The sequence below is a fragment of the Amblyomma mixtum genome, chromosome 2 (assembly GCF_055824585.1).
Source record: "Amblyomma mixtum isolate Tamu chromosome 2, ASM5582458v1, whole genome shotgun sequence".
Taxonomy (NCBI): domain Eukaryota; kingdom Metazoa; phylum Arthropoda; class Arachnida; order Ixodida; family Ixodidae; genus Amblyomma; species Amblyomma mixtum.
The window spans coordinates 135,050,261-135,062,437 of NC_143013.1; the positions used below are offsets into that span (position 1 = coordinate 135,050,261).

At 48.1% G+C, this 12,177-nt stretch overlaps 1 pseudogene; it reads right to left on the reverse strand.

Annotated features, from left to right (window-relative positions):
* Positions 1-895: 895 nt before the first annotated feature.
* On the reverse strand, positions 896-1,843 carry LOC149360990 (uncharacterized; annotated as a pseudogene).
* Between the last annotated feature and the right edge of the window lie 10,334 nt (positions 1,844-12,177).

A 12,177-nucleotide genomic window follows, 5' to 3' on the forward strand; every position in this document is an offset into this window, starting at 1 on the left:
GCTGCTATAGCATCTTCCCCAAAAGCCACTCTGAATATTCCGAACAGTTTCCACTCGGTTGTCACCCGGTTTCTGGCAAAATTTGATGCAGTAGTGCTGCTCCTGTCGCTCCGCCATTTTCCTTGTAATAAAAAACCGACGAGAGTACTGCGCACTGCCTCACTCAAACGCTGCGTCCCAGCGACTGACGCTATCGGCAGGCCGGAAAATATTCGTACAAGCGCACGAAGGCTCAAGGTTGGCTGGTGCAAGCGCGCTTGTTTCATATCCATCAGGTGTTCGCAAAAAAAATAAAGCCGGATACTTTTCTAACAGACCTCGTATTGTGTTTCGCAAGAGAAGTATTTTCTAAAACCATGTTGTGCACAGTTGAAGAACGAAGATGACTCAAGAAAGTTAGCTAGGTGAGACAGCATGACGTGCTCCATCATCTTGCAAGGAATACTGGTTAATGATATTGGTCGATAGTTTAGTGAAAGGTGTTTGTCGCCTGATCTGGGAGTTCCCCGTCTTGTAGGGATTGCTGAAATAATTTTGACAGTACTATGGCAGAATATACTTTAGTGTTTTTCAGAATTTTACTGCTGATATTATCTGGACCGCAAGAAGAGGATAGTTTCATGTGATCTATGATACTTATGATGCCTTCAAAATCAAAATGAATGGGATCCATTGGGAATGTGATGTGACCATCATAATCCGGCAGTGATGTGGTAGAGGAGAGCAAAAGTTTCATTAAGTACCTTAGCACTGTCGCTAATAGGGATGGGATTTGATTGTGCTTCAAGAGATACAGATGGCTGGTCTGAACCGTTGACAACGTTGCAGAACTTTTTTGGATCAGTTAGTAAAAGTGATGGCGGAGTAACGTAAAAATATCGCTCCTTGGCTATTTTTAACGCATTTTTGTACTCTTCAACCGCACCTCTGAGTGCTGTCCAATGTTGAGGTTTTTCCGATGATTTTGCTTTGGAATATAACCGTCTTTGTTTGTTACCAAGGTATTTTAATGACCGGGTGAACCATGGTGACCTGCCATTAGTAGTGATGATTCTTCGAGGAATATGCAATTCAGTTAGCTCATGTACTTTCTTCTAAAATAAGCACCAGTTTTCATTAACAGACCTTTGGTAAGACTTTATGAGAAAGTCATCCAAAAATAGCTTAAGGTCATTATTAATTGACGTAAAATTTGCTTTAGCATAGTCGTAAATGGTTTCAGTTTTATTTCGCGATTTGTTAGACGGTAAGCTCAATTCGATAAGGAGTAGGCTATGATCGCTTAATCCTGGCAAGTAGCTTACGTCAGAAACAAGGTCTGGAGAACTAGTTAGCCAAAGGTCTAATATGCTTGAGCTTGTAGATGTCATTGTAGGTCGTGTGACTACCTGTGTTAATGAAAAGGTGGAGCAAAGTGCTGAAAAACTTGTTGATTCTGATGATCCATCGTTGCCTAAATGAGTGTCTGACCAGTTAATGGCAGGAAAGTTAAAGTCACCAAAAAGAAAAATAGGCCGAATAGGAAACCTTGTTTGAATAATATTAAGAATGTCATGGAGGTCATTAAAAAAGCCAACGGTAGTAGATGGTGGACGGTAACATGCACAAGAGAGCAGAGCTTTGTTGTTAATCTTGATCTGGACACAAATGAACTCTAGAGTGGTTTCAAGGTTAACTTCAAAGCATTCTATATCTCAGATACAGCGATTAAAGTGCCGCCGCCGCAGCCAGAAGGGCGGTCACAACGAGATATATGGTAACACTTTTGTCAGGAAAATATTTCGCTATTGCGCACGGATTCATTGAGCCAAGTCTCTGTTAGTACGATAATATCAGCCCCCATGGTATCGGCGGTGCAGGATAAGCTGTCACGATGACAAAAAACACTGCGTATATTATTGAAAAGGGTACAAATGTTTCGAAGTGTTCGCGCAGGTCGATGCTCTTCTTTATCTAGTTATCTTGGGGAAGAAGGGCTTGAAGAGCTTGAGTTGGTTACAAAACGTGTTGAATTGTTTTCCCGGACAGTATCAGTTATAGGGCAGTACACGTAACATCTTTTCTTAAGAATAAGCTTGTTGTAGCGGAGGCTAAATGATTCTTCGGGCTCAGTTTGCTTTGCGAATTGAACAAGTTTCTTCCGCGCATGCCTGGTGGCCTGAGAAAGATCTTCGCTAATCGAGACGTCTGAATCTTTCAATTTGGTCTTTGCATCGAAAACTCTTTCTCTGATTTTATGATGCGAAAATTTGACGATTATTGGTCGCGTTTTCTCTGGTCCAGCCGTACCAATTCTATGGGCGTGCTCAATGTCCATTTTAGCTAACGTTACAGACATTTCGTCTTCAATAATTTCCGGTACCTTTTTCTCAGATTCAACCCATGATTCAGTCGATACGTCTGGAACATTGAAAAACACCAAATTTTTCCTTCCAGACCTATCCTCTAAATCGTTTAAACGGATTTTAAGCTTCTCATTTTCGTCCAGTGCCCTTTCAGCGTTTTCTTTCACCGTCGCCAAATCGTCACGAACTTCATCTAGAAGCTCCAGTTTATCTTCAACAGAATTAAGGCGTATCGAAAGGTCTGCAATCTGTCCGCTCAATTTCCTCTGATTGGCTGTGAGGTCTTGCAAGGAACTGAGTATACGCTCCTGTCCGTCCTCAATTTTAGCAGAACGGTCCCTAACGTCATGAAGCAATGCTAAAACCGCTTCGCTTCCGCTGTCCGGAGCGTCTTGAACCGACTGGGCATTCTTCGCGGCACCAGTTTTGTTCGGCCCAGGATTCAGCTCGACATCCCCACACAGCAGCAATTTCATTACGCAGAAACACTCATGCACATGATTCAAAAGCAGTTGTGGGCACGGGAACACAACAAGGAATGCATTACTGGAGCGCTTAGAAGATGTGTAACTAACCTGGAACAGGCAGAAGCGGAACAAATTGGTCGGCCGCATTGTGCCCACTAAACTGTTGCGGGCGTCGCCTGTTGCTTAAGTAGAGCGGGCTTGATGATGTCGATGCAGTTGCTGTCAAGAGTCCAGGAAGAGCCGCGGTAACTGACGCCGGCGTGGCATCCGGAAGATCGGCGGAACACACGTCACTTCACGCTGGCTTGTCTTGCTGCAGCACGTGTGGCAGAAAACCATCGCAACACCGATAAGGCGACGCGTCGGTGCTTGTGCTGGAGATGGTCGCAATCTGGAACAGGCAGAAGCGGAACAAATTGGTCGGCCGCATTGTAGCGTTGTTCCCATGCCCACTCCCAGACATGCGTTGTTGCCCACACTCTCTGCCGATGTTGCACATTATTTGAAAACCTGCCGAGATTGTCACCGACGAAAGACCTCTCCCACCCGATTCGCAGGACTTACCAACCCTACTGGACCCCCCTCAAGACGCTTCCAGCAGATCGGCATGGACCTGTTTGGCCCTTTCCCGAAGTCAATGTCTGGAAGCACGTGGATGATCATAGCGACCGACTACCTTACCCGCTGCGCCAAGGCAAAAGCGCTACTGAACGGAACAGCAGCATAAGTCGCCAAATGTTTCGTGGAGTGCATTCATCTGTGACACGGCGCTCCTGATGTGCTCATGATGGACAGAACAACATTCACGGCGGAAGTGACGCAAGCCTTCCTGGGTTACAGCGAAACCAGCCACCGAGGACAACTGCTTACCATCCACAGAACAACGGACTTACAGAGTACCTGCACAAAACCATTGCTGACATGCTCCCCATGTATGTCGATGCCGAACACAAGACCTGAGACGTCATCCTGCCTTACATCGTCTTCGCCTACAACACCGCAGTGCAGGAGACCGCCAAGATGACGCATTTTAGGCTCGTCCACGGCAGGAAGGCCGCGACCACGATAGACGTCGTGCTGCCCAATGTTACCGAAGAAGACAGCATCGACGTCACCGTCTCCTTCAGCGCGCAGATACCCGACGATTTGGCCAATTACGTATCAAATACCGACAGCGCACCGGCGCCTGGCGCTACAACCTACGCCGCCACGCAGAATACAAGCCAGGTGACCGTGTATGAATGTTCTTGCCCATTCAACGCCCCGGACTAAGGGAGAAGCTTCTGTGCCGCTTCTTTGGACCGCACAAAATTATTCGTCGACTTGGAGAGCTTGACTACGAAGTGGCCGCCGATGGAGCGACAGCATCATAGCGGCGCCGCGCACGCCTAGAAGTTAAACATGTGGTACGCCTAAAAGCTTATTATGTGCGCTAAAGGACACTATGTTTGCATTCTCGGGGTTCATTTTCGCCCACATTGTTTTTCATTGTAGAGCATCGGGTCGATGCTTTATTAAGAGGACGGTAGTGCCGCGAAGATTTGCAATGTTTGTTTGTTCGTGTTTAACGTCGCCGGTACGCGGCTTTATCGCTTTATTTGTGATGCCAGTCGCGGCCAGATATATCTCCGAAGGATCGCAGCCATGTTGTAGTGACTCTACGTTGTTCCAGACTGTTTTGGTTATTTCGTACGCCGTATCTCGAAAGTTCTTTGCCAGCTCTAAATTGTGCATGGCCGAGAGCGGCGACCATTTTGATCGGCGACCGCCGAGCACGCTTGTTGCTACGCCGCCGCTGACTCATTCAGTTCTTTGCGGTCGCAAGTCAGCCTAAATAAAGTGTTTCGTTTGGAAGACATTTTCGCAGTCTTCCTGCTCTCCAGGCTGCTCTCACCACTACTTGACGATATCACACTTTAGGTGTGTTCGGCGGGCCGCATTCAATACACCCTAGAGGACGGCCTCGACCCTTTCAGCTCCTGTGCGGCCTCCTGCCGCCTGACCATTTCCCCGTACGCCTGAACTCCCCCTTGCGCGCGGCCGGTCTCGCATCCCTCCCGACTCTGCCACCTCAAATGTTCTATTCCTCCTCGGCACCACTATTCCAACAGGCACTTCACTTCGGGTCCTAAGCCTCCACCTCCCAGCCAATGGCCGTGCCGGTTACTCTCTAAACCGCCTCTCTATACAGACTGCGCAGCTTCTCGGCCTTCGTCTCCGTATCCTGCAGTGTCGAGCAAGCCTCGCGGAAGCAGATCTTATCGTCTTGCTCCAAGCGCTCTTCCTGAGCCGCTGCCAGCATGTTGTCCCTTACCTAACTCTTAGTCCTCCAGTCCACGACAGACTCGATATCCTCATTCGCCGAATCTACAATACTGCCTTTGGCTTTCTACCGTCCACCCCTACCTCGGCACTTTTTGCACACGGACTTCAAACACTTAGCGTGAGTTCGTTGAAGTCCATACCCACGCGGAACCACAATGCCTGACTTTGCACCCCTCCGGTCGGGCCCTCCTGGCCTGCCTTGAACGAACGATGGGTTAATAACCAAAGTCCGTTCTCTCTCAAGAACCAAACTCTCGCCCTCAGTCAGTGAAAAATTTCTGTAAAGTAAACCCTATCCCACGCCATATGCACCCTGCTATTCACAATGCCCGCCGCTCCTCCCGGGCGGGCTATCTCCGTCGCCTCTTATGGCAGGACATCGCCCGCCCTCTACGTAGACGCAGCCAAACAGGCCTCGGTTGCTGCCTGCATAACAGTCGTGGTCGTCCGCACGAGTCCTCTTTTCACGGCAGCCTCGCTCCGTACCCACAGCGCTCAGTCTGCAGAGGAGTTGGCCATCGCTCTGGCTCTCACTATCCCCGGCCCTTCCCTACCCGTTCTTGTTTTTACCGACTCGGCGCCAGTCATGGGTACCGCGGTCAGGTTGCTGACCACACCGCCGCTACCCTCCTTCGGCAGCTCGCCATTCCGCCCCACCGACCACGCTCGTCTGGACCACGGGACACGACGTGCTCGACGGCAATCGACAGGCACATGCCTGGGATCGCGCACTTTCCTTGGTTTCTTGGTGATTGGGTTTAACATCACAAAGCAACTCAGGCTATGAGGGACGCCGTACTGAAAGGCTCCGGAAATTTCGGCCGCCTGGCGTTCTTTAACATGCACTGACATTGGACAGCACACGGGCCTCTAGGATTTCGCCTCCATCGAAATTCTACCGCCGCGGCCGGGATCGAAGCCGCATCTCCGGGTCAGCAGCCGAGCGCCATAGCCACTGAGCCATCGAGGCGGCCGCGCTTTTTCCGATCAAACTGATTCGGCTTCGCATTCGCCGGGCCTTCATCCGACAGCTTTCACCCCTGTACTCTTTGTGTGTCGAGACATCTTTGGCCACTCACCGCCGCCTCTCACGAACCAAGGCGGTCTCCCTCCGAATGCTCCAAACTCAGACTTTCCCCTGCCTCTCTCGTCTCCTCCGTATTTACCCAGCCCGCTGTCGCCCTGAATGTCCAGGCTGTGGGGCTCTAGCAACCCTGTGCCACATAGTTGTGGTAGTCGTGGCCTGCGAACTGGGATAGCGTTCTTCGCGCACCCGATCCGCAGGACCAGCGTGTGCTCGGTCGCCGGGCTGAAGCAGCCTCGAGAGCTGTTCAGGCCTTGTACTGAGGGCCCTACTTATTACCCCCCCCCCCCCCCCCAGAAATAAATACTACTCACTCCCTCTCACTAGAAGTACCTGAGTGGCTCTACCGACAGTGCGTCACTGAGGTGTGACCGCCCGTAGCCTAGTGTCCGGCCAGTATGTTCACGCGCGAGAGCGTGGGTGCGCTCGTTACCAGGAAGGGACGCATGGCCTAAAGCCTCGACGATGCGTGCCTAGGGGCGTGTGCTATGTTCAGGAAAATTCTTCCGTATGCGTTGCGGATCGGACTGTATACGGAATCCGAGCAATCCGACTGTAACTGCCCCGCAGGCGGCCTGGGAGCCGGTGACAGCGTGCACCGTGCTCAAGTCATCATATGGGCGTGATGCGGCTCGTAGTTTGGCGACGGCGACGGTTCTCTCTCCCGTTACCCGGTGATCTATGCTTGTGCTTGCTCGTGACCACCATGCACATGGCAGGGTTGTACGAGCAGATGGCGGCGCCAGCATAGAGCCTGGACGGGTGGTTTCTGAGGGGGTGCGTCAATGCGTGCCCTCTGGTCCGTCTTTTGCCTTTGTGATGATCCAGATGCATGCTACGTGGAATCGGTGTCAGACTGGGTCGGGTGAGGGGGGGGGAGATGAGGGGGGGGGGGAGGGTAGAAGAGGGCTCTGCCTATTGACGTGCTTCGCAGCCGGTATAGGCTGTCCAGCGCGCTGTGCGTCGGTCAGGTCTTCTATTAAACTGCGGATGCCTAGCTAGAGAAGGTGTTGCGTTGAGGCTTGCAGGGGAAGTCGAGACCCGATTGCTTCAAAGAAGCATTTAGAGAACACATTCAATCACACCTTTGAGAGAACTCGAATCAGGGAAGAGTTAAGGGTCTGAGATCTAAAAATCCGCTTGGTCATACTCAGCCCCGCAGCCACACCCCGCTTTTATGTGGTGAGAACTCTTACGAAAGTTTCAGTTCGCAGCAGCCCTATTCTAATATCTACTCAAGCGTTCCGCAGTCGAGGAACACACCAAACCCAGTTTCAGTGGTGTTTGCCAGAAATAGCCAGTAATACTCACCTGTCTTCATCACCAGAGGTGTATGCATACTACGAGGGCCGACCATCGTATCAAGCGTTGCCGCATTTCCATGGAGCCGAAAGAAAAAGATTCAGAGGGCACTTAAGGCTGCTTACGTGCCGTGAAGGCGAAAGCATTATTATGTCATATTAAGCGTTCGACCTCGACGCAGGTTGCGCACTGGCGCAGGTAACGCCGGGTAATAACACAGCGGGGTGATTCCACGCGTGACCAAACTGCCTAAATAATTCAAAATTTTAATTTTCTCGATTATGTTATACATTATGCACATATTATTAAGTAGAAAAGCAGTGAATTTCGTTCTCTGAATATGATAATATTACTGGAGAAAAAAATTATAAACGACGCCGTCGCAGAGGCAGCATTTTCAAGCACAGCTCAATTGCGCAAATTTGCAATGACGTAAGAATCAAGATATGAAAGCCATGATGAATATTTAATTAAAAGACTAGCGCATAAAACTAGGACAAAGGCAGAGAAGGAGACAGGACGAGCGCCTTTGTCCTAGTTTTATGCGCTAGTCTTTTAATTAACTATGTCAAACCAACTAGCCCAGCTTTCCGCCTTGAATGATGAATATATTTTAGTAGGTCAGGCTTATCTGCCATTGTGAAGAAGTTTTTTCTTTTTTTTAATGCGATGTTGATTGCCTCAGAGCATAAAATGGTATGTAATGATAAATGAGGATGCCTAAATAAATGCGTAAAGGTTCGCTGATCTAATGAAATCGAGCAGTGAACGATGATGAGGTCCTTGTGTCCAAGCGGTGTATGAAGCACTATTATCGGGCGAAAGATCCGCTGCCGCGAGGTGCCGTATTCTTGTCGGCTTCAACGCCGGGCAAACCGACAGCAGGTGGTGAATGTCGGCCTCAAGATTTCGGTTCTTGCAGACTGGACACCCGGGGCGGGGAAATACACCTTCGAATTGCGGCCACTTTCGTGTAACGGCCGCAGTTAGGGCGACCCCGACCCGGATCCTCCGAAGCGCAACCTCCTCTGCACGGGTAAGACCACGGGGGAGGGTTACCGCACACGGAGGGGTTAGAGCACGTGTGCGGCGCCGGAGGTGTTCCTATTTGTTAAAAGGAGGGTGGTGTCATCCAGTGTTAGGACTCGAGGCGAAGACGAAGTTGGGGTCACAAGGTGGGTCACAGAATCTGCACGGCTTTGCGAACTCAGGAGGTCACGTGGGACCCAATGAATTCGGATTGGCTGCAGGATGCGTGCCGCGAGACGATGGATGTCCTGACAAATGCCTGGGGTGCGACTGACGCGTCGTAGTAGGCGTATGATTTATTTATTTTATTTTATTTATGGCATACTGCAGGCCGTGAGGCCCAAGCAGGAGTGGATACAGAACAGAACACAAATTGAGCAATAATACCAAAGTGCAAACAGAAAACGAGCAGTGCGAAATGACATGGAAAAGAAAAAGAAACTAACAAAACAAACTAAAAACAAACTAACAATGGTTACTTATCAAATCAAGAGACCGTACACACGAAGCTGGTAAGCTGTTCCAGTCACTGATGGGTTGCGGAAAGAAAGAGTGCTGAAATAAGTTAGTCTTTGCAAAGTACGGGGTCAGAGAAAGGGGGTGGGAGTGTCGGGTTTGTCTGGTGTTCTGTAGATTAAGATACGGCGAAGAATTAATTCCAAGTTTATGGTTAAATAACAAAAATAAGAATTTCAACCGAAGAAACTTGCGCCGGGACTGAAGGGTTGGTATGGAATTCGAATGCATTAATGCAGAGACAGAAGCAGTTCTATTGTATTGCGAAAACATGAATCGCACAGCTTTCCTTTGGATCCGCTCAAGTTCTTTTATGTTAGTGAGAGTATACGGGTCCCATACAATGCACGCATATTCCAATTTAGTCCTTATAAAGGTTTCATATGCTAGTCTCTTAACTTGAAGTGGTGAATCTTTTAGTTTATGGCGCAACAAGCAAAGTTTTCGTAAGGCAGACGAGCAAGTGTTAGAAATGTGAGTGTTCCAGCTTAAGTTGTTTGTTAATGTAACACCAAGATATTTATATTCAGTTACTTCGGTAATTTCTCCTGAACCCAGAAAAAAGGAGCGTTTAAATGGATTAAGTTTTCTTGTAACACGTAGTAGGACAGTCTTTTCGAAGTTAAGTTTCATGCCCCATCGATTGCACCATGCGTGGATACTATTAAGGGACGTGTTTAGTATTGCCTGATCGTCCACTGATCGGATCTCATTGAAAATAATACAGTCATCAGCGTACATGCGAATCTGTACAGGTTCATCAACCACATCTACAATATCGTTACAATATATCAAAAACAACAGCGGCCCAAGCACACTGCCCTGAGGGACACCAGATGTGACCGGAAGAGCGCAAGAATCATCTCCATTAATAGTTACGTACTGTTTGCGTTGTATTAAGTACCTCGATACCCAAGCAATAATAAAATCTGGCAGCCATATCAGTTCAAGTTTCTCAATTAATTTATTATGGGGTACTAGGTCGAAAGCCTTGCTGAAATCTAAGAAAATTAAGTCTACCTGGCCAGCCCTATCCACGACGGAAGCAAGGAAGTGAAATATGGTGACTAACTGAGTAGTTGTAGAAAACCCTTTCCTGAAGCCGTGCTGGTGTTGCGACAGAATGTTATTTTCTTGAAGAAATTTTGAAATCAGGTTAGACACAATGTGCTCCATGAACTTACAAGAAGAACATAATATAGATATGGGGCGGTAGTTAAAGAAAGCGGGTCACCCTTCTTTAGGACGGGCACCACACGTGCAGTCTTCCAATCGTCAGGTATGGACGCAGTACTAATGGAAGCTTGAAATATAACTACGAGGAACTTGCTCAGTGTTTCAGCGTAACGGCGAAGGAACGTGCCAGGTATACCATCAGGTCCAGGTGAAGATTTAACTTTCAGTCGGAGCAGCATGTTAAGTACTCCCTCATGCGAAATCAAATCAGTGACATTCGGAAAATGAGACTGGAATGTTGAAAATGAAGGTTCAGCGGGCATGGAGAACACGCTGTGAAAATATTGGTTAAAATGTTGTGCAATAATCTTGGGGTTAGTGACTACTGCACCGCTATGAGATATTTGTTGCACATGCCTTTTGCTTTCCTTCATAAAGTTCCAGAAGCCTTGAGGATCCTCAGAAATGAAGTTCGGGAGAGTAGTGTTAAAATAAAAAGACTTTGCACGCATAATGGCGTCGGAAAGAGCTTCGCGAGCTTCGCTGAAAGCATGAGATGCTGTTCTTTTCTTACGTAAGCGTTTGGCCTTCCGTTTTAAATGTATTATATGCCTGTTCATCCAAGGCGTATGTTTCGCCGTTTTCTTTATTTTGTCAGGAACAAAATTACTCAAACAAAAGTGGCATAAATTCTTAAATTTGTTCCAAAGAACAGCAGCATCATCATCAGAGAAGTCAGCAAACTGAGAATCTAAGTAATCTAAAATGGCATCATCGTCAGCTCGCTCAATATCTTTCACTGTTTTAACAACTGCATCATTTTTTACAGATTTGGGAGCAAGTGCTAGGCAAACAGATACCATTTTATGATCAGATAAGCCGGAATCCACAGACACCTCATAATCATCAAAAGCGCAATGAAGAAAAACTAAATCAAGAATGGAACTAGACGAATTGCCTACACGTGTAGGCTTACTGACAATTCGAACAAGATTATTCTCAAACATGATATCAAACATAGTATTGGAATCAACTGCAGAGTCGGCACTGGAAAGCAAACGGTCCCAGTCAATGCATGGAAAGTTGAAGTCCCCAACAACTATCATCTTATATTTGCTGTAATGCGCCATATGATCCCTTAGTTTCATTAGAAGATCAGGTGTCGACTCTGGTGGTCTATATATTGCATACAGTAAGAGGATATGCCCAAATAGCTTAATCTTTAAGCATAAAAATTCTACGTCATCTAGGTCAGGAAGACGAACGGTTTCTATATCTGATTTTATTACTACAGCAACTCCACCACCCCTGGTGGGCCTGTCTTTACGATAAATTTTGAATGCTGGAGGAACAAGATCGTCGTTACTGATTGCACTGTGCAACCAAGTTTCAGTAATGACGGTGATGTGCGGGCTATAGGACAAAAGAACTCCTTCGAGTTGGCTAGTCTTGTTTACGATACTCCGGGCATTTATGTTAAGAAGCCTAACATGGTTATCCTGAATGGGTCATGGGGAAGGTGCTTGGGGGGGTTTTGAAATTAACTGCCGTTCTTGTTTTGTATCTTGTTTTGAAGGGCGTCGGTGCGGATGACAATGCGAGCCGTAGGTAGTAGGGGAACGGCGGCCACTGAGCAAAGTGCCTCTTGAACGGCAAGCATCTCCGCACAGAAGGAGGAAGGAGGTTCTGGGTAGCGAAACCTGGACTTTTTGTTGAGGGCAGGCTTGCAAGGGCAGTAAATTGCAGTAGTGGTTTCGCAAGCCTGGATGCCTGCGTCAACGTATAAAACGATGGAGCCATGCGGCAGATGGGCGTCTTCTTGTGTAATTCGTTCGCGAAACGACGCCGCCGCGAGGGTAGATGATGGCCGACGTAGATCAGTTGGTTTGTTATCGCTTAGCTGCGCAAAATGCCACGGAGGGAGAACTGGCGG